The sequence below is a fragment of the Bos taurus genome, chromosome 11 (assembly GCF_002263795.3).
Source record: "Bos taurus isolate L1 Dominette 01449 registration number 42190680 breed Hereford chromosome 11, ARS-UCD2.0, whole genome shotgun sequence".
In the NCBI taxonomy this organism is placed as follows: Eukaryota; Metazoa; Chordata; class Mammalia; order Artiodactyla; family Bovidae; genus Bos; species Bos taurus.
Window position 1 is genome coordinate 40,039,647 of NC_037338.1, and position 23,056 is coordinate 40,062,702.

Sequence of the window (23,056 nt, forward strand, 5' to 3'; positions counted from 1 at the left end):
TTGGAAGGACTGATGCTGAAGCTGAAGCTCCAATACTTTGGTCACCTTATACAAAAAGCTGACTCATTAGAAAAGACCTTGATGCTGGGAAAGATTGCAGGCAGGAGGAGAAGAGGATGACAGAGGATGAGTCGGTTAGATGACATCATGGACTTGATGGACATGAGTCTTAGCATGCTCCAGGAGTTGGTGAAGGACAGGGAAGCCTGGCATGCTGCACTATGGGGTTGCAAAGAGTTGGACACGACTGAACAACTGAACTCTGACTCAATCCTGAGTCAGAAGAAGAGGTCTAATTTTCTGCACCACACCTGACCACAAAACGCCTCTCAAGGGACAGATAGGGACAGGAGGAATACATGTAATGACTCACTGAACTAATAAATTCTGGTAATTGTACCCCATTTTGTGATCTGTCAAAGGTCTAAGTTGATTAAAGCAGATCATAAAATTAGAAACTTTTTTTTTTTCTGATACCAGTTTCAATTTTATATTCTGGTATGTGGAATGGAAATCACATGATTCAAGTTATATAATATCTACTGTTACATATTAAACTCTTAAGGTTAGAATTCACCAGATTTAACAATATGAAGAGACTTGTATAAGGAAGTTGATGAGTTTGATAAGAAATTCTCTAAAAAAATGATTCATGTGTTGGCCGTTATTCTTAAGCAGAATATGCTCCAAAATAATTCATTTCCACTCCATATTTTTAATATTGTGTGTAGTTTCCTTTCCTATCTTTATTTGAATTTTACATGTTAATATTAGTCATGGGAAAGTAATATAAAGCAAACACATTATCTTGATTGATGGCTGGAGATTGACAAGTCTCATTGTCAGTTTGGTAGAACTGCACAGGTATCCTAGCTCAGGCTTCAAAATTTCCCTCAGAGATCTTGTGGTAATTAACAGTGAAGTGTAATATCTTTTCATAACTGTGATTTTGTTGAATCCAGGTGACTCTAAGGTGCCAATTAAGTTGAGAACTGTGCCGAATCCAAGCCCTGGCATTTTAGCTGTCACATGCCATTAGAGAACACTTAGCCAGTGGACACAGTGATATCATTCTGGAGCATTCTCAGTTGGCACACTAAGCTAGCAGTGATTTCAGCAGGTTTTCTGATAGTATAAGGTCATGATATTCCTAACAATACTGAAAACAAAAGTACTCCTAGAAAAGATAAGTTACCTCAACTTATCTTGAGAATTGTGTCCTATAGGAGAACATTAGCAGAATTTGAACTTAAGCAGAAATAATTCAGGAAATATTTCCACTGAAATTCTAAGCCCCACAACCATTTTTGTTTTCTTTGAGTTTAGGTACTCTGTACTGTTTCAAATATAGATTTTAAATGAGTAAAATGTCTGACTTTCTTTAAAGCTTATATGTGTATATATATATGTTTCATACAAGTGTATATGTTTCATATACATATATTTTTTTCCAGAGAGAGGGAAAGTACTTGCAAAGCTCAAAAAATAATAATAGTTACGTAAAATTTTCACTTGCCCTGATTTACCATAATTTCTAAATAATGTCTAATGAATAATGAAAGTTGCTCAGTTGTGTCTGACTCTTTGCGACCCCATGGACTATACAGTTCATGGAATTCTCCAGGCCAGAATACTGGAGTGCGTAGCCTTTCCATTCTCCAGGGGATCTTCCCAAACCAGGGATCGAACCCAGGTCTCCTGGATTGCGGACAGATTCTTTAACAGTTGGGCCACAAGGGAAGTGCTGCTGCTAAGTCACTTCAGTCGTGTCCAACTCTGTGCGACCCCATAAATGGCAGCCCACCAGGCTGCCTCGTTCCTGGGATTCTCCAGGCAAGAACACTGGAGTAGGTTGCCATTTCTTTCTCCAAAGCATGAAAGTGAAAAGTGAAAGTGAAGTGGCTCAGTTGTATCAGACTCTTAGCGACCCCATGGATTGCAGCCTACCAGGCTCCTCCATCCATGGGATTTTCCAGGCAAGAGTACTGGAGTGGGGTGCCATTGCCTTCTCTGGAAGGAAGCGCTAGTATCCATTATTTCCCAGCTTTCTAATATATCTACTGTTAGTCATAATGAGGTCATTGATTCAGAGATACATGATTATAGTGTTGACACTAAGAAGTATTTTTTTCTTCTATTTATGTAAAACAGTTCAAATAGCATTTTAGCATTAGAAAGGAAGATATTAAAAGACTTTTGTGCTTACATATTCACAATAATATCATTTTCTCTATTTTCTCACTGAAAGGATGATAACACTAAGCTTTTAGTAACTAATAAAGTCCCTTACATTAACACAGCCACCTATAATTACATTCTAATGTGATCTGTTTTAGGTCTTACCATCTCCCATACTCTGATACAAGTTCAGAGAATTTTTCTTCCTTTACAAATGAATTTAAACAGTTCCCATATTGGATTTCTACTACTTTTTTGAGTTTTGTTTGCAACTGCAAATTTCTCACCCTGAGTCGCATTCACATACTCATTTAGTTTTCTATAAAATTTCTGAGATTTTAATTCTGGAAAGTATTACTCTGAAGATGATTCACATCAAGGGCCACGTGTTTCTAACTTGAAATCTCAACAATAAAATCTCTAAAAGGACTACTTAGCTCAGACCTTGGCATCTCAATACTATTCTCCAATAAAATGAACTCAGTCTCCCTGGAAAATGACTGATGTCAGAGCTGGGACACAGAAATGCACAACATGACCCTGGAAAATCTTGAGTAGGCAATAAATAAGGACATACACAGAAAACAATGGGGCACAAGTTGAAAGCAAACAGGCTCCAACTCAAAGGAGCTGCCAATGGCTAAATCGAGCACATATTTAGCAATAAAATAAACGATGATAATACTAGATTACAAGAAACAGAACAAGATAAATGTGCAGTAATCCATATTACCTTACTATAAATGAATGAATGAATAAACAGCTCACTACATAAATGCAGGAGGAAAATGTCTCTTTGTTTATCTGGAATTCCAATTAACAAATGCAGGAAGATAAACAAAACAGAAATTGACCATTAGAAAATACCACAATAATATTTGTAGCAGCCAAGAACTATCTATGGATGCTAAAATCAGTGAATAGGAATATTATGAGAAACAGGACATTTATACAGTCTTAAAGTATCTCTTTAGGAGAGACTTGTTAATTACAAAACAAGAATCATAACTTTGCAGTGGAGAAAACTGGTTAATACCACCTTAAACATGGGATCAAAGTTAAGACTACCAGCAATAAGAAATATTTACCTTGTGCTCTTCCTAAAATTATCTAGTGGAGGTGATGGAATTCCAGTTGAGCTATTTCAAATCCTGAAAGATGATGTTGTGAAAGTATTGCACTCAATATGCCAGCAAATTTGGAAAACTCAGCAGTGGCCACAGGACTGGAAAAGGTCAGTTTTTATTCCAATCCCAAAGAAAGACAATGCCAAAAAATGCTCAAACTACCACACAATTGCACTCATTTCACACGCTAGTAAAGTAATGCTTAAAATTCTCCAAGCCAGGCTTCAGCAATGCATGAACCATGAACTTCCAGATCCAAGCTGATTTTAGAAAAGGCAGAGGAACCAGAGATCAAATTGCCAACATCTGCTGGATCATTGAAAAAGCAAGATAGTTCCAGAAAAACATCTATTTCTGCTTTAATGACTATGCCAAAGCCTTTGACTGTGTGGATCACAATAAACAGTGGAAAATTCTGAAAGACATGGACATACCAGACCACTGACCTGCCTCTTGAGAAACCTGTATGCAGGTCAGGAAGCAACAGTTAGAACTGGACATGGAACAACAGACTGGTTCCAAATAGGAAAAGGAGTACGTCAAGGCTGTATATTGTCACCCTGCTTATTTAACTTATATGCAGAGTACATCATGAGAAACACTGAGCTGGAGGAAGCACAAGCTGGAATCAAGATTGCCGGGAGAAATATCAATAACCTCAGATATGCAGATGACACCACCCTTATGGTAAAAAGTGAAGAAGAACTAAAGAGCCTCTTGATGACAGTGAAAGAGGAGAGTGAAAAAGCTGGGTTAAAACACAGCATTCAGAAAACTAAGATTATGGCATCTGGTCCCATCACTTTATGGCTAATAGATGAGGAAACAGGGTCAGACTTTATTTTTTAGGGCTCCAAAATCACTGCAGATGGTGACTGCAGCCATGAAATTAAAAGATGCTTACTCCTTGGAAGGAAAGTTATGACCGACCTAGATAGCATATTGAAAAGCAGAGACATTACTTTGCCAACAAAGGTCCGTCTAGTCAAGGCTATGGTTTTTCCAGTGGTCATGTATGGATGCGAGAGTTGGACTGTGAAGAAGGCTGAGTACCAAAGAATTGATGCTTTTGAACTGTGGTGTTGGAGAAGACTCTTGAGAGTCCCTTGGGCTGCAAGGAGATCCAACCAGTCCATCCTAAAGGAGATCAGTCCTGGGTGTTCATTGGAAGGACTGATGTTGAAGCTGAAACTCCAATACTCTGGCCACCTGATGTGAAGAGCTGACTCATTGGAAAAGACCCTGATGCTGGGAAAGATTGAGGGCAGGAGGAGAAGGGGATGACAGAGGATGAGATGGTTGGATGGCATCACCAACTCAATGGACATGGGTTTTGGTGGACTCCAGGAGTTGGTGATGGACAGGGAGGCCTGGCGTGCTGTGGTTCATGGGGTTGCAAAGAGTCAGACATGACTGAACGACTAAACTGAACTGAAAATTATACACTGAGAAGGGTATAACATTTCTGTGGCGTTCTTGCTAAAAATATATAACTTCAGCCTAATCATGACAAAATATTGCACAAACCCAAACTGAGAGGTAATCTACAAATAATTGGCTTATACTCTTCAAAAGTGGCAAGGCAAGGCTATGAAAGACAAAATAAAAAAGACTGAGGAAATGAAGAACTCTCTAGAATGAAGGAAAGTAAGAGATAATGACAATTAAACAGAATGTGAGATCCAGGATTGGATTCTGAATCATAAAAAGCACAATAGTGGGAAAAAATGACCAATATTCACATAAGATCAATAGATTACTTAAGAGGATTGCATCAAGGTTAATTTCTCCTTTTGATAGTTTTAAATAGTTTCTAATATAGTAACATTAGGGAAAGCTGGGTGAACAAATATTATTCAAAACAAGAATTTTTAAAAAGGTCTGCTTAAGATGACTTCTTTCCCAAACTTCTAGAACTGAGATAGGATATAGAAAGATACCTTAAAAAAAATAGATCCACTGAAAGCATCTTTTTAATCTCCAGTAATATAAAGAGAAACCTATAAAAGAGAAAACAAAATCTGAATTTTATTGATACATTGAAAAATAAAGTGAAAGTGTTAGTCAGTCAGTTGTGTTTAACTTTTTGCAACCCTATAGACTGCAGCCCACTGGGCCCCTCTGTCCATGGAATTCTCCAGGCAAGAACACTGGAATGGGGAGCCATTCTCTTTTCTAGGGGATAGTCCTGACCCAGGGAACAAACCCAGGTCTTCTACATTGCCGGCAGACTCTTTACTCTCTGAGCCACTAGGGAAGACCTTGTTCCCTATTTCTGAAATATTGCTTTAAGATAGTTCAATACAGTTTCTGGGAACCAGACTTTGAATCATTGCTCTGCAAATTGCTTATTTAGCTCCCTAGAGTAGCCTACAAGTCCATTGAGTCTCATGGTTCAGGGGACATTCTTATATTGCCTAATGGTGGATGCCCTTGCAGAGTGTCTCTCTCTCCTTGTGAGTATCTACATTTAGTCCCTGGAATATATTTGGATATAAAATGTTCCCCAAAGAAGAGATGCCATTAAAATATTTGTGGTCCCATGTCATATTAGCACTGGGCTTCATCTTATCATCCCAGCAATACATTTCAATATACTTTTTACGCATGTAGTTTTCTGAGTAAGATACATATCAAAAACTTCTAAAGCTAAGGGCAGAAATATCTCATAGAATTCTGTATTTAAATAAACTACATTTGTTGGCTTTCTTGTCAGGAATTACTAAAGAAGACATGTTCAGTAATAGTACACTCATCTCTGCTTTACATCCTTATCTCTTCCTAAAAACCAACTAATTCAAAAAGTACTTGCTAGAATAAACTATTTGATACCAATAGTGCCTGGTGGCTTGATTACTACAAACATATCTCAAATAGAATTCTGTTATAGCATTTTCATTAGGAAAAATTATTGATGTTTCCTGATGTCTCTACCTTTTTTCCTCCTTAAAGGATAATCTTTTATAAGATATATTCAGATAAATTCATTTATACACATATATATATTCATATATATACATGTATATATCATATGTCATAAATATCTTATATATTAAAGGAAACATATAGTCAGTCTTTTAAAAGACCCCCTATTTTGTTTAGGATAAAATTCAAACTATTTAGGAGCTTACAGCCTGTCTTTAACCTCTTTTATCTTACCTATTAGTAAACACCTACATAAAATTTATAATTTAACTTTCTTCATTTATAGCTTACATAATTCCAATTACTTTTTTTTAATGGACACCTTTATGCCAACTTCCCCCTTCTTTCATTTATGTATAATTGAGAAAAGCTCTAAAAGAACTAACTCTATGAAGACTGTGATGAATTCCAGTCCTAGGGATCATCCTTCTTTTTTAATTGCCTTTTTTTAATCTACTTCACTTTTAAAATATTGTGCTTAAAACATTCAGCACATGATATTACATATATCACCTTAAATTTTTAAGTATGTAATCAGTAGTGTTAACTATGAGCACAACATTATACATCATACATCAGATCTCAAGAACAATTTTTTTTGTTTTGTTGCACGATTGAAATTCAATACTCATTAAACAGTAACTCCAAATTTCTCCTTCTCCTCAGTCTCTGACAACCACCACTCTTCTTCCTGTTTCTACGAGTTTACTATTTTAGATACCTCCTATAAGTGGGATCATGCAGTGTCTGCCCTTCAATGATCAGCTTAGTTCAAATAGCACAATGCCTTCAAGGTTCATCCATGTTGTAGCATATGACACTGAGAAGGCAATGGCACCCCACTCCAGTACTCTTGCCTGGAAAATCCATGGACGGAGGAGGCTGGTAGGCTGCAGTCTATGGGGTCGCTAAGAGTCGGACACGACTGAGCGACTTCACTTTCACTTTTTACTTTCATGCATTGGAGAAGGAAATGGCAACCCACTTCAGTATTCTTGCCTGGAGAATCCCAGGGACAGAGGAGCCTAATGGGCTGCTCTCTATGGGGTTGCACAGAGTCGGACACGACTGAAGTGACTTAGCAGCAGCAGCAGCAGCATATGACAGAATTTCCTATTTCCCTTATTCCTGAATACTCTTTCATTGTATGTATATACCACTTTTCTTTATCCATTCATCCATCAATGTACATTTAGATATTACATCTCTTGGCTATAGCAAATAATGCTGCAATGAATATGGAAATCAAATACCTCTTTGAGGTCCTGATTTTAGTTCTTTTGAATAAATATCCAGAAGTGAGCATTTTACAGTCAATTGCTGTCTTTTAATCAATATGATGACAGTTGTTTAATCATATTATAGTATTCTTGAGTTTTCTATCCCAAGGTCAGTATTAAATCAGAAATATACAGATAATAGGACACGTGAATTTATGAAAGAAACGTTTTTGATTAACATTGGTTAGTAAGTCAGAAGAGAGAAACACTTTTTGAAAATAGTTATCTAGAAGAAAACATTGAATTGAAATAAGCTGTTTATGTATGTTTTCTTTCTTCATTTTTTATCATCTCCAGGTTTTGTAGGCTTATATAAAATGGTGGTCATATTAGGAACACATCTTTTTTTTTTTTTTTAATGGAAATCATGGTTCCAACTAAGGAGGAGTGGAAATTTAGTTTATATAGATATTTGTGATAGTTCCTAAGAGTTTTTCTTCTCATACAACAAAATTTAGAACTGGTGAATTATGTAGTATAATTTAGATAATGATTAAGTTTAAATGTACAAAAACTATCTAAATTTACCTTTATCAGGATGAAATCATAAAAAAGAATTACACAGATCTCTCAAAATTATTTTCTTATTTAGTCAGTTGACTAGGGATATGGGTAACTCATTTAAGAAGACAAACTTTAAGAAGATAATATACTGCACAAATTCAATAGATGTTTAAAAATTAGCAGAAATCTATGCTTGTCAGAGTACATGTTCACCTGGCTTTCAATATGTTAAATGAATTTTGATTCAACAAATAGAAGTTTAAATAAGAATTTCAGGAAATCTTGTGGCTTAATTCCAAGATAATCTCCTCAAAGATTAAAGCATTTCCCACAATAGATTAAGTCTTCAATGGTAATTATATGTCATTTAAGAATGAGCAACCAAAGGTGTAAGACCTGTATTTTGGAAACTATAAGACACTGATGAAAGAAATCAAAGATGACACAAACAGATGGAAACATACACCATGCTTTTGGATTGGAAGAATCGATATTGTCAAAATGACTACACTACCCAAGGCAATCTACAGATTAAATTCCATCCCTATCAAATTACATTCTTCATAGAACTAGAACAACAACAACAGAAATTTTTATGGAAGCACAAAAGACTCCAAATAGCCAAAGCAATCCTGAGAAATAAACACAGAGCTTGAGGAATACAGTTCCCTTATATTACAAAGCTACAGTGATCAAAACAATATGGTGCTGGCACAAAACCAGAAACATAGATGAATGAAACAGGATAGAAAACCCAGAAATAAACTCACATATCTATGATAAAGGAGGCAAGGCTGTATGTATCTCCAACATACAATGGAGAAAAGACAGTCTCTTCAATAAATGGTCCTGGAAAACCGGACAGCTATATGTAAAAGAGTGAAATTAGAATACTCTATAACACCATACACAAAAATGAATGCAAAATGGATAAAAGACCTAAAAGTAAGACCAGACACTATAAAACTCTTAGAGGAAAAGCAGAACACTCTCTGGCATAAATTGCAGCAATATCTTTTTTGATCTACCTCCTAATGTAATGAAAATAAAAACAAAAATAAAGAAATGGAACCTAACTGAACTTAAAAGATTTTGCATAGCAAAGGAAACCATAAAAAAATGAGAAAACAACCCACAAATGGATATTTGTAAATGAAGCAACCAATAAGGACATGCATACCTGCTCAGTCATGTCCAACTCTCTGCAACCCCATGGACTGTAGCCCTCTAGGCTCTTCTGTCCATGGAATTTACCAGGCAAGAATAATGGAGTGGGCTGTCATTTCCTTCTCCAACCAACAAGGGATTACTCTCCAAAATATACAAACAGCTCATGCAGCTATATGTCAAATAAATAAATAAATAAACCCAAACAGTTTAACCAAAAAATAAGCAGATCCAAATAGACATCTTTCTAATGAAGACATACAGATGGCCCCAAAGCATATGAAAAGATGCTCAATATCACTGATTAGCAGAAAAACGCAGATCAAACCCACAATGAGGTGTCACCTCACACCAGTCAGAATAGCCATTATTAAAAAAAAAAAAAAATACAAACAATAAATCCTAAAGAGGATGTAGAGAAAATAGAACCCTCCTACACTGTTGGTGGGAATATAAATTGGTACAACTGCTGTGCAGAACAGTATGGAAGTTCTTTAAAAAACAAAAAATAGAACTATTGTATGATCCAGCAACACCACTTCTGAGCATATATCCAGAGAAAATGATAATTTGAAAAGATATATTCACCCTGATGTTCAAACAACACTATTTACAATGGCCAAAACATGGAAGCAGTCTAAATGTCCATCAACAGATGAATGGATAAAAGAGATGTTGTACATATATAAAACAAATATTAGCCCTGAAAAAGAATGAAATGATGCCATTTGCAGCAATGTGGATTGGACCTAGAAATTATCATACTAAGTGAAGTAAGTTGGACAAAGAAATATACCATACAATATCACTCACATGTGAAATCTAATTTTAAAAATGATACAAAGGAACTTATTCACAATACAGAAATAGACACAGAGACATAGAAAACAAACTGTGATTTCCAAAGGGGAAATGTGGTGGGGAGGGATAAACAGGAGCTTGGGATTAACAAACATACACTATTATATATAAAAGAGGTAACCGACAAGTACCTATGGTATAGCACAGAGAATTCTACTCAATATTCTTTACTAACTTATATGGGAAAAGAATCTGAAAAAGAATGTATATAAAAATACACACACACACACACACACACACACACACACACATATATATATGAGAATCACTTGGTTGTACACCTGAAATTAACACAACTTTGTAAATCAACTATACTTAATCAAATTAAAGAAAAAAAATGAGGACCGCTTCAAAAAAAGAACAGGAATGAGCAAGCAAGCAGTATTGAGTAGCAATACTGCTACTGCTAAGTCATTTCAGTCGTGTCCGACTCTGTGCGACCCCATAGATGGCAACCCACCAGGCTCCCCCGTCCCTGGGATTCTCCTGGCAAGAACACTGGAGTGGGTTGCCATTTCCTTCTCCAATGCATGAAAGTGAAAAGTGAAAAGTGAAAGTGAAGTCGTTCAGTCGCGTCCGACTCTTAGCGACCCCGTGGACGGCAGCCTACCAGACTCCTCCGTCCATGGGATTTGCCAGGCAAGAGTACTGGAGTGGGGTGCCATTGCCTTCTCCGAGCAATCCATACAGTACATAATAAATACAGACTTAGATTTAAAACATGATTGTTTCCATACTAAAATATGGTTCATTTTGACTTGGGCACATACTTAAATTCGACGTCATTTGTAATATTCTGCCCCAATCTACTATTTGGTTTTAGTTTGTAAGAAATTAATATAAACCTTAACGAAACAAAGTCAGGATACCAGAAGGGGGCGCTCTCTTGGCCTGTGATGATAGTGGATCCCAACAGGAAAAAGAAAGACTTAACCTTCCTAGCAACAGCTTGGCCCAAGAAAAACCGTGGACCCTGTTTACCATAGCCCTCCTAACTCCCTATTCCTCTCTACAAAAGGTAACATTTCTCTTGCCCTGCAGGGACTTGGCTCACCAAGGCTGTAAAACCAGAATTGCAATTCTCTGTTGATCTTAAAAAAAACTCTTCTCGGGAGAAATACCTGGTAAACTATTTTAAGTAAACAGAATTTATCTTTTAATGATCAACAGCTAAATGGCTCCTTCAACATTGTTAACAGCAGGCCTGTACTTTGCATAATAAACATGTAATTTGATAAGCTATAGCAGCTTATCTAATCACTTTAAGAATATCAGTAATACAATCAAGGCATACTATCTACAGTTATTATTAATATCTGAGTATTCACTTTCAAATATACGAAAGCCCCTGGATATCACTTACAGAAAAGTTCTTATATACTTTAAATGTTGACATTCTGTATATAACTTGAAGCATAAACTTCTCATTGCTTGGGTAAAATTCTGTGACAATCTATGATTTTGAAAGATGCTAATTATTTATCATAAAACATGTATTAGCAACTTTAAATAGTTATAGAAAAATGAATTAGCAAACTATACAAATGTTGAATGTTTTAACTAGATAATATCTGAAAGAATTTTAGATATATATTTGAGCCAATAAATATTAAAAGTATATAGGAAATTTTATTTATAAAATGTAAAAAAACTACAAGGCAGGATATGGGTATTGCATTAGATTAAAATTCTTTGCAGAATCTTTGGTATGCTGTCATTTAACTTTTCAACAAATAACTTAAAAGAACTTCACTTTATATTGAGACGCTGAATTTCATTTGGGTTCTGAGCCTTTCAAAATAAAATCTTATATGAATTCTACATTTTAAAATATCCTAAATATATGTAACAGTTTATAATAAAAATACTTAAGAAAAAATAAATATATAAACAGTATGAGGGAAAAACTATTTTTAAAAAATGAGATGCCAACAAAAATATCCTGCAATCTATTTATTTAAGTGAAATGGAGCCATCATTGTCCAACAGCAGAAGTGCAATGTATTTAATTTAGCTATAAGACACTGAGTTTTTATTATTCTCGCATAGCAATGCAACATTTAAAAAGTTGACTATATTTATTATTCAGTTCAGTTCAGTTCAGTCATTCAGTTGCTCAGTTGTGTCCGGCTCTTTGTGACCCCATGAATCATAGCACGCCAGGCCTCCCTGTCCATCACCAATTCCTGGAGTTCACTCAAACTCATCGAGTTTGTGATACCATCCAGCCATCTCATCCTCTGTTGTCCCCTTCTCCTCCTGCCCCCAATCCCTCCCAGCATCAGGGTCTTTTCCAATGAGTCAACTCTTTGCATGAGGTGGCCAAAGTATTGGAGTTTCAGCTTCAGCCATCAGTCCTTCCAATGAACACCCAGGACTGATCTCCTTTAGGATGGACTGGTTGGATCTCCTTGCAGTCCAAGGGACTCTCAAGAGTCTTCTCCAGCACCACAGTTCAAAAGCATCAGTTCTTCGGAGCTCAGCTTTTTTCACAGTCCAACTCTCACATCCATACATGACCACTGGAAAAACCATATCCTTGATTAGACGGACCTTTGTTGGCAAAGTAATGCCTCTGCTTTTGAATATGCTATCTATGTTAGTCATAACTTTCCTTCCAAGGAGTAAGTGTCTTTTAATTTCATGGCTGCAGTCATCATCTATGGTGATTTTGGAGCTCCCAAGAATAAAAGTCTGACACTGTTTCCACTGTTTCCCTTTCTATTTGCCATGAGGTGATGGGACCAGATGCCATGATCTTAGTTTTCTGAATATTAAGCTTTAGGCCAACTTTTTCACTCTCCTCTTTCACTTTCATCAAGAGGGTCTCTTTAGTTCCTCTTCACTTTCTGCCATAAGGGTGGTGTCATCTGCATATCTGAGGTTATTGATATTTCTCCCAGCAATCTTGATTCCAGCTTGTGCTTCTTCCAGCCCAGTGTTTCTCATGATGTACTCTGCATATTAAAGCTGTAAAAATAATTATTTTATACACATTTTGATAACATTTTATTCTTTCATTTCAGAGTACATTCTATGAGTGGATGACACTTGATTTCACACTAACCTTCAGCCACATGTTATTTCTATCACTTTCAGTGTTTGACCAGCATGTATATCTTTGTAAATTTGGTGAGTCTCAAAAATACAATAAATTTTCTTTAATAAAAGATGAATTTGTTGAGGAAGATGAGAAAGATGCTCTGGTACTTTGAGGCAGGAAGTTAAAATTTGCTCTATCTTCTTTGAAGAGTAATTTGGAAACACGTGCTTTAAAAAATTTTAAATATGGATACAAGCTGAAAAAATAATACAATATGAAATAAATTATGCAGATAGTTACTCCTCAAGGAATTTGTCTAAACATAGTATTACTTGATTGGTGCAAATATATAACTATAAGAAAGTATTAAAAGGTACATTTAAGGTTAATTTTTATAGTACAAGAGAAAAAAATGAAAAAAAAAATTAAAAGCAATCATATAAATAGCCAATAAAACAATACTGGAAGACTTTTCATTAAATTAAACATTGGGATGACCCAAATGAAATTTTTGGACAACACAATAATGATTTCAATATACTAAGGTGGCAAAATACATTAAAAATAATATGTATAGCCCAATGTCATTTGTATAGTTCTATGACATATCTATTATTCTGGCATAATTATTAATAATTTCCATTTTACCCAAACTGATTCTTATTGGATGAATATTATACAATCTTTACCTATAAGGAACTTACATTTTGACTGACCTCTGAGGAAAATATTAAGATATTTTCTTATTTAAATCTAGACTAATTTAAACAGCACCACTGATGACATTTATTCTGCACTGAAAAATATTGCTTCCAGAAAACCAGAAAATAATTTCTCTGTAAGTGTCACTGGTGCTACATTTCTGCAACCATAGGGTCTTGAACACAGCATTTTCTTATACAAAATTTTCAATTACAGTATATGCTTCATTTGGTGACAGTATATCTAGGATTGTCAACATGATCACTAAGGGTACACTGAATCATATAGCTGAATGACTTTATAAAACTTCTGGTATCTTTGTGAAAACAGAATCTTCAGGTTGTATGGTAAGGGTCAAGAGCTTTCAAAGATAAGTAAAAGCTACTTTAGTGTTGTCTTGGTAAAGAAGACTTTACTCCAATTCAGCTAAGACTAGGAATCTAGGTGACATTAAAACAGAAATAAACAAATTGAATCTAATTAAACTTAAAAGTTTTGCACAGCAAAGGAAACCATAAGTGAGACAAAAAGACAGCCCTCAGAATGGGATAAAATACTTGCAAATGAAGGAACTGACAAGGGACTAATCTCCAAAATACACAAACATATCATAAAGTTCAAAAGACAAACAACTCAGTTAAAAAAAAATTTTGAAGACCTAAATAGACATTTCTCCAAAGAAAACATACAGATGGCCAAGAGGCACATGAAAAGATGCTCAACATCACTAATTATTAGAGAAATGCAAATCAAACTATGAGGTACCACCTCACACCATCAGTATGCCCATCATTAGAAAATCCATAAGCAATAAATGCTGGAGAGGGTATGGAAGAAGGGAACCTTCTTTCACTGCTGGTGGAGATGTAAATTGATACAGCCACTGTGGAGAACAGTATGGAGGTTTCCTTAAAAAAAATAAATAAATAAATACAATTGCCATGCTGCTGCTGCTGCTAAGTTGCTTCAGTCGTGTCCGACTCTGTGCGACCCCATAGACAGCAGCCCACCAGGCTCCGCTGTCCCTGGGATTCTCCAGGCAAGAACACTGGAGTGGGTTGCCATTTCCTTCTCCAATGCATGAAAGTGAAAAGTGAAAGTGAAGTCGCTCAGTTGTATCTGACCCTTAAGTGCCCCACGGACTGCAGCCCACCAGGCTCCTCTGTCCATGGGATTTTCCGGGCAAGGGTACTGGAGTGGGGTGCCATTGCCTTCTCATGACCCAGCAATCTCACTACTGGGCATATTCCCTGAGAACCATAATTCAAAAAGACATATGCACCCCAATGTTCACTGCAGCACTATTATACAATAGCCTGGACTTGGAAGCAAGCTAAATTTCCATCAACGGATGAATGGATAAAGAAGATGTTGTACACATATACAATGGAGTATTACTCAGCCATAAAAGGAACAAAACTGGGTCATTTGTAGAGTTGTAGATGGACCTAGAAATATACAGAATGAAGTATAAGTCAGAAAGAGAAAAACAAATGTTGTGTATTAACATATATATGTGTGAAATGTAGAAGAATGGTATAGATGAACTTATCTGCAGGGCAGGAAAAGAGATGCAGATGTAGAGAACAAATGGTGGGCATAGAGTGGTTGCTGCTGCTACTGTTAAGTCGCTTCAGTCATGTCTGACTCTATGCGACCCCATGGACTACAGCCTACCAGGCTCCCCCATCCCTGGGATTCTCCAGGCAAGAACACTGGAGTGGGTTGCCATTTCCTTCTCCAATGCATGAAAGTGAAAAGTGAAAGTGAAGTCGCTCAGTCGCGTCTGACTCTTAGCGACCCCATGGACTGCAGCCTTCCAGGCTCCTCCATCCATGACATTTTCCAGGCAAGAGTACTGGAGTGGGGTGCCATTGCCTTCTCCGATAGAGTGGGGGAAGGAATTGGGAGATTGGGGTTGTCATGTGTGCACTACCATGTGCAAAACAGGTATCTAGTGGGAATCCGCTGTGTAATGCAGGGAGCTTAGCTAGGCATTCTCTGGTGACCTAAATGGGTGGAATGGGGGTGGTGGGGCAGAGGACCAAGATATATAGCTAACTCACTTTGTTATACAACACTGTAAAGCAACAATTTCCTTGTTCAGTTGCTAAGTCTTGTTCAACACTTTGCAACCTCTGGACTGCAGCACACCAGGCTTCCTTGTCCTTCACTCTCTCCCTGAGTTTGCTCAACTCATCCATTGAGTTGGTGATGCCATCCAACCATCTCATCCTCTGTTACTTCCTTCTCCTGCTGCCCTCAATCTTTCCAAGGATCAGGGTCTTTTCCAATCAGTCAGTTCCTCACTTTAGATGGCCAAAGTATTGGAGCTTAAGCTTCAGCATCAGATCTTCCCAATAAATATTCAGGATTGATTTCCTTTAGGATTTGCCAGTTTTATCTCCTTGCTGTCCAAGGGACTCTCAAGAGTCTTCTCCAACACCACAATTCAAAAGCATCACTACTTTGGAACTCAGCCTTCTCAATGGCCAAACTCTCACATCCATACATGACTACTGGAAAAACCATAGCTTTAACTATATACACCTTTGTTGGCAATGTGATGTCTCTGCTTTTTAATACACTGTCTAGATCATCACAGCTTTTCTTCCAAGGAGCAAGTTTCTTAATTTCATGACTATAGTCAATGTCCACAGTGATTTTGGAGCCCAGGAAAATGAAATCTGTCACTGTTCCTACTTTTTCCCTTTCTACTTGCCATGAAGTGATAGGACCAGATGCCATGATCTTGGTGTTTTAAATGTTGAGTTTCAAGCCAGCTTTTTCACCCTCCTCTTTCATTCTCATCAAGAGGCTCTTTAATTCCTCTTCACTTGCTGCCATTAGAATGGAATCATCTGCACATCTAAGATTGTTGATATTTCTCCTGGTAATCTTGATTCCAGCTTGTGATTCATCCAGCCTGACATTTCACACAATGTACTCTGCTGCTGCTGCTGCTAAGTTGCTTCAGTCGTGTCCGACTCTGTGTGACCCCATAGACGGCAGCCCACCCGGCTCCCCCGTCCCTGGGATTCTCCAAGCAAGAACACTGGAGTGGGTTGCCATTTCCTTCTCCAATGCATGAAAGTGAAAAGTGAAAGTGAAGTCACTCAGTTGTGTCCGACTCTTCACAACCCCATGGACAGCAGCCTACCAGGCTCCTCTGTCCATGGGATTTTCCAGGCAAGAGTACTGGGATGGGGTGCCATTGCCTTCTCCCAATGTACTCTACATATAAATTAAATATGCAGGGTGACAATAAACCGCCTTGATCTACTCTTTTTTCCCAAGTGGAATCAGTCCACTGTTCCCTGTCCAATTCTAAATGGTGCTTCTTGATTTGCATACAGTTTTCTCAGGAGACCAGTAAGGTGATGTGGTACTCCCATCTCTTTAAGAATTTTCCACAGTTTGCTGTGATCCACCCGAACGATTTAGTGTAATCAATGAAGCAGAAGTCGATGTTTTTCTGGAATTCCCTTTCTTCCTCCATGATCCAACAAATGTTGACAATTTGATCTCTGGTTCCTCTGCCTCTTCTAAATCCAGCTTGGGCATCTGGGAGTTCTCAGTTCATGGACAGCTGAAGCCTAGCTTGAAGTATTTTAAGGATTACTTTGCTAGTGCAAATGAGGGCAAATGTTAGTTTGAACATTCTTTGACATTGTATTTCTACGCCAATTTTTTTTAAAAAAGAGAAATTTCTCTAATACTATGGTTTAACCTTTACAAAGTACAGAATTAAAGACGTTATCAAAATGTAATACAATGGCATATAAAGATGATAAACACTTTTATATACATTATATATCTTAATTAGCATTCAAGTAAAAATGGCAGCTGGGAAAATTTACTCAGTAGAATAAAAAGGTGCCATCCTAAATCCACAAAATGCAGACTTGACTCAGGCAAATAGGATCTTTTGTCCATATGTTCCCCAAAGGACTGATCTTACTACATATAGTTTATTATTTTTTATAACTTTATTTTTTCACAATTTCAGAATAGCTCTTTCAGTCATTGTTAACTGAACATTAGTCATTAGTTGAACATGAGAAATGTAATAATTTCTAAACCGATTCCTTATACTTTATTTACTTATAAATCATTCCATTATCAAAAGTTTATCGGAATAGAAACCCTCTGGTAAAGTAGTTGAGTTTCTTAGAAGGCATCTGTTTGGCCCCAGAAGATTAATGAAAAACTCTGTGTGTTAATGAAAAATAATTTCTAATATATATTAAATTAGGCTGTTAGAAACTTTAAAAGGTATTTTAAGAGAGTAGAAAAATCATGACAGATATTAAACTGTGCCTATTTATTCACACAACCAAAAAAAAAAAAAAACTGCAAGATACCTTTTCTTGGTGTTATATGCATAAGAACTGTTTTAACTTTATCCCTTCTTGGGAATTTCCTGATGGTCCAGTGGTTAGGACTCAGCACTGCCATGGCCTGTGTTCAATCCGTGGCCAGGAAACTAAGATTCTGTAAGCTGTCCAATAAATAAATAAAAAATTTTAATAAAATTTTATTTTTACTCACTGAATAAACTAGTAGTTTAATTATCACATTGATAATTCAGACCCCAGGGAAAACTTTAAAAAACAGTTAATAGTCCTATTAAATTAAATCAATGGTCATATTTCTGTGGTATTTTTCCTAATACAGTATTATCAGACAGACACTTTAACTTCTAAGCAACAGGTAAATAAGAGGAAATATGCATAGAATAATGACTTTCTGTATAGAATAAAAAGCTCAGGTTTCTTTATTTGTGAAAATGTGAGAATTTTTTTAAAGTAAATTGAAATCATACTTATCAATGAAAAATTTTAAATATTGAGGGGTTTATTTGTTAGGATTTTCTAAGCTAAGTAGCTTAAAAAGTTAAAAGATTCAGAAATGTGGCTGTGTGATGCATTACAACATCATCATTTAAGTACCAGATGGGTCTCAGCAAACGAATGTAGAATACTGCAAACCTATATGATGGTACAGACTGCAATTAGAACCTAGTACCTGGAACAGGGGTTAGCAAATTGCAGCCCGTGCACTGTTTTTGTGTAGCTCAAGAAGCAACACTGTTGCATTGTTAAAGTTCTATTAAAGGCAAATAAGAATATATAACAAAGATTGTATGTACTTAACTCATAAAACCTAAAGTATTTATGTCTAGCCGTTTACAGAAGAAGGCTTGCTGACCTACATTCCCTAAAATGCTTTCATTCCATTGTTATCTAGTTAACATGATCTAAAAGAGTCCTCATACATGTGGTAGAAATAGCAATGCATCTTCACTGTGTTACCTCCTGTTCTCTGACAACAGTATAACAGTCTCTCTTTCCACAGGGTATATGTTCCAAGACCCTCAGTGGATACCTGAAACCACTGATAGTACCAAATCATGCATGTGCACGCACACACACACACACACACACACACACAGAGTTTTTTCCTGTATATACATACATATGATAAGGTTTAATCTAGATTAAGCACAGTAAGAGATCAACACATATCTAATAATAACAATAAACTGTAATAAATATTACATGAATATGGTCTTTTTCTCTCTCTCAAAATATTTTATTGTACAAATGTAAGGCCTTCTCCTTGATAACTAAGAATGTATCACACAGTGTGGCCAAAACTTTTGCAGTTTGAAGTGCAACAGCACCTGTTTACAACTGCACAGAGAGAAGATGCATTCATATTGGAAATATTAGCAACATTAGTGTATAATTTCTTTTTCTTTCCTTATTAAACTGAGAACTTTTACCTTTTTTACTTAGAAGAAGCACTTTGCCAGTTTCTCTTTGGCATATCTAAATTACCAGCATCACTACTCTCATGTTTGGGGGCCAATATAGTGAAGAGGAACTGAAAAGCCTCTTGATGAAAGTGAAAGTGGAGAGTGAAAAAGTTGGCCTAAAGCTCAACATTCAGAAACGAAGACCATGGCATCTGGTCCCATCACTTCATGGGAAATAGATGGGGAAACAGTGAAAACAGTGTCTTACTTTATTTTTCTGGGCTCCAAAATCACTACAGATGGTGACTGCAGCCATGAAATTAAAAGACGCTTACTCCTTGGAAGGAAAGTTATGACCAACCTAGATAGCATACATTACTTTGCCAACAAAGGTTCATCTAGTCAAGGCTATGGTTTTTCCTGTGGTCATGTATGGATGTGAGAGTTGGACTGTGAAGAAGGCTGAGCACCGAAGAATTGATGCTTTTGAACTGTGGTGTTGGATAAGACTCTTGAGAGTCCCTTGGACTGCAAGGAGATCCAACCAGTCCATTCTGAAGATCAGCCCTGGGATTTCTTTGGAAGGAATGATGCCAAAGCTGAAACTCCAGTACTTTGGCCACTTCATGCAAAGAGTTGACTCATTGGAAAAGACTCTGATGCTGGGAGGGATTGGGGGCAGGAGGAGAAGGGGACGACAGAGGATGAGATGGCTGGATGGCATCACTGACTCGATGGACGTGAGTCTGAGTGAACTCCGAGAGTTGGTGATGGACAGGGAGGTCTGGAGTGCTGCAATTCATGGGGTCGCAAAGAGTCGGACACGACTGAGCGACTGATCTGATCTGATCTGATTAAGTAAAATAAGGGTTACTTGCACAAAAGCACTGTGATTAGACATTCAATCTGACAACTGAGATGTTTCTAAGTGGCTGAATGGGCGCAGTATGCTGGATGAAGGCATAGAGTCCTGGGCAGGACAGAGAAGAAGGGTGTGAGAATTCAGCACACTACTCAGAACAGTGCACAATTTAAAACTTAAGAAATTTTTACCTCTGGAATTTTTCATTTAACATTTTCGGACTGCAATTGACCACAGGAAACTGAAACCGTGGAAAGCAAAGCTGCAGGTGAGGGGACTATTGTATGTTCTTTGACATAGTATCAGCAAAGGCTCTAGAAGCTCAGTGACCTGGTGGATGTTAGGATACCCCCTCCAAGCAAAGTTGTTCTACTTGCACAATTCACCACTAAGAAGAGACATAAGTACCTGTTGGACTTTTTTGGATTTTGAAGGCAGCATTTGCCAAATCATGCATGATGTTCTGGCCAGTTAACAGGTTGCCCACTGTGAATGAGGACGAGAGCATAAACTGCTCTGCACAATTCCCAAACTCAGATTCAAGTACATTTCTCCGCAGGCCTTAGAAGTAAATGAACAATTGCTATTCAAAGTGTTTGTGCTGGAATGACTGCTATATAGATTTCAGTACTATCGTACCATAAGAATATTAAACAAATAAAATTATTATTACTAAAGAATGTGTAACCGATTAAGTAGATTGAAGACTGGTTTCCAAAGTGCTATATGACCAATTTTCCATTTTGAAGCAAGTATCTAAATGACTCATATCAAATTATTATTTATTTATTTAACTTAGCAATTTTTTTTTTCAAATTTCACAGGGGTGGACTATTTGGGGTTTTATTTTGCATGCAGAATCATGTATCTCTGAAATAAGTGAATATAGTCTTACAACTGAAAAAGATAATCATAAGTAGCATGTGTTTATTAAAGATTTGCAGATAATATGTAGTTCATAGATCAGCTTGATTTAAATGAGAATTCAAGTAGAATATATATTAAAGCCAATTATTATAAAGCAGAGTATGAGATAGAATAGAGATTGAAGTGTTAACCTACACTCTAAAATGTAGCTTGACCATACAACTATCAGCAAGATCTTATTCTTTATAATAAGGGAAAGTCTAGGGAAGCAATATTTTAATTTCCCAACATAATTTCTCTGTGCAGAAAAGTATGTATGAAACTATAAAAACACGGGAACCAAACTAGAGTGTGGTTAAGTAAATTGTAGTAATGATGTGAACTAAAAACAAGTGAGAAGCCAATTATGGATTGAGTGATAAGAAAATTTGCTTGAGCCACATGTTAGTGATAGCCTACATATCTTACAATGACTTCTTTGACAAATGGTTGACTATTTTTTTATTTAAAATTTTTTGCTATTAAGTTTTTGGTTATAAATTACAGCATTACAAAAAAAGTCATTGGCTGTAGCCCACCAGGCTCCTCAGTCCATGGCAATTTCCAGGCAAGAATACTGGAGTGGGTAGCCATTTCCCCATCTAGGGGATCTTCCCAATCCAAGGATCAAACCTAGGTCTCTGCGTTGTGGGAAGATTCTTCACCATCTGAGACACAAGGGAAGTACATATGGTACAATGACTTCTTTGACAAATTATTGACTTTTTTTTTGGTTTAAAATTTTGTCTTTAATTTTTTGCTTATAAATTATAGCATTACAAGAAAAGTTATTGTGCTTGATTTTTCAGCCATGTCTGACTTTGAGATCCTAATGACTGTAGCCTGCCAGGTTCCTCTGACCTTGGAATTCTCCCAGAAAGAATACTGGAGTGGGTAGCCATTCCTTTCTCCTGACCCAGGCATGGAGCCCAGGTCTCCTGCATTGCAAGCGGATTTTTTTACTGTCTGAGCCATTAAGAAAAGCTATCAATTCTTGGTAATATTTCAGTTATTTACTGGAGAACACTTTTTACCCAACAAAATATATTCTGACCCTAAAAACTTCATATTCTAAAATGGTTTCTATTTCTATTCTATTCTATTCTAGAATGCTGGTAATTATTTGCCAGCATTCTCACTGTGTTTTGTTCTCCAAACTTATCCAGATGATGACAGAGCACGTGTAAAAAAAAATTCATTTGTTGATCCATAAGTGTGATTATAAAACTGTAACAGCAAAGGAAAAGTCTTGGAGAAAATTTATTTTAGAAAACTCTGTCTGTCCTTAGGCATTTGGAAAATGACAAATACGTCTGAAAAGTATAACCCTTTCTGGAAAATTGATAAGTTCTTAAAAGTCTTAAGAAAAGTTGAAAAGAATAAAAGTGTGTTTAATTTGTAGACATATGTATTGGTCAGGTTTTGCTATATGATAATGCTCTAACAAAAACCCTAATATCACAATGGCTTATAATACCACATTTGTTTCACATTTATGTCTTGTTAGATACAAGTCAGTGGATTTTGTCTGAACTTGGATAGGCTTGGTGACATTATTAGCTTTGGGTTTGGTTCTGTTTCACAAGCAGTCATTAGAAGACAACCTAATGGCAATAGGTATGTTGGCTGTGTGGGTGTGCTCTTCTCCCGTGTTGTGCCTCCCAAAATCTCAGCATGGAACTGGCACATTGTCACTGCCATTCACACCCATTGGCCACAGCCAGTCACACTGCCAAATTC

The 23,056-nt window shown here is 36.7% G+C and overlaps 1 pseudogene; it reads right to left on the minus strand.

Annotated features, from left to right (window-relative positions):
• LOC100296640 (proteasome maturation protein-like) overlaps nt 1-23,056 on the minus strand; it is a 41,186-nt pseudogene that overhangs the window by 11,685 nt on the left and 6,445 nt on the right.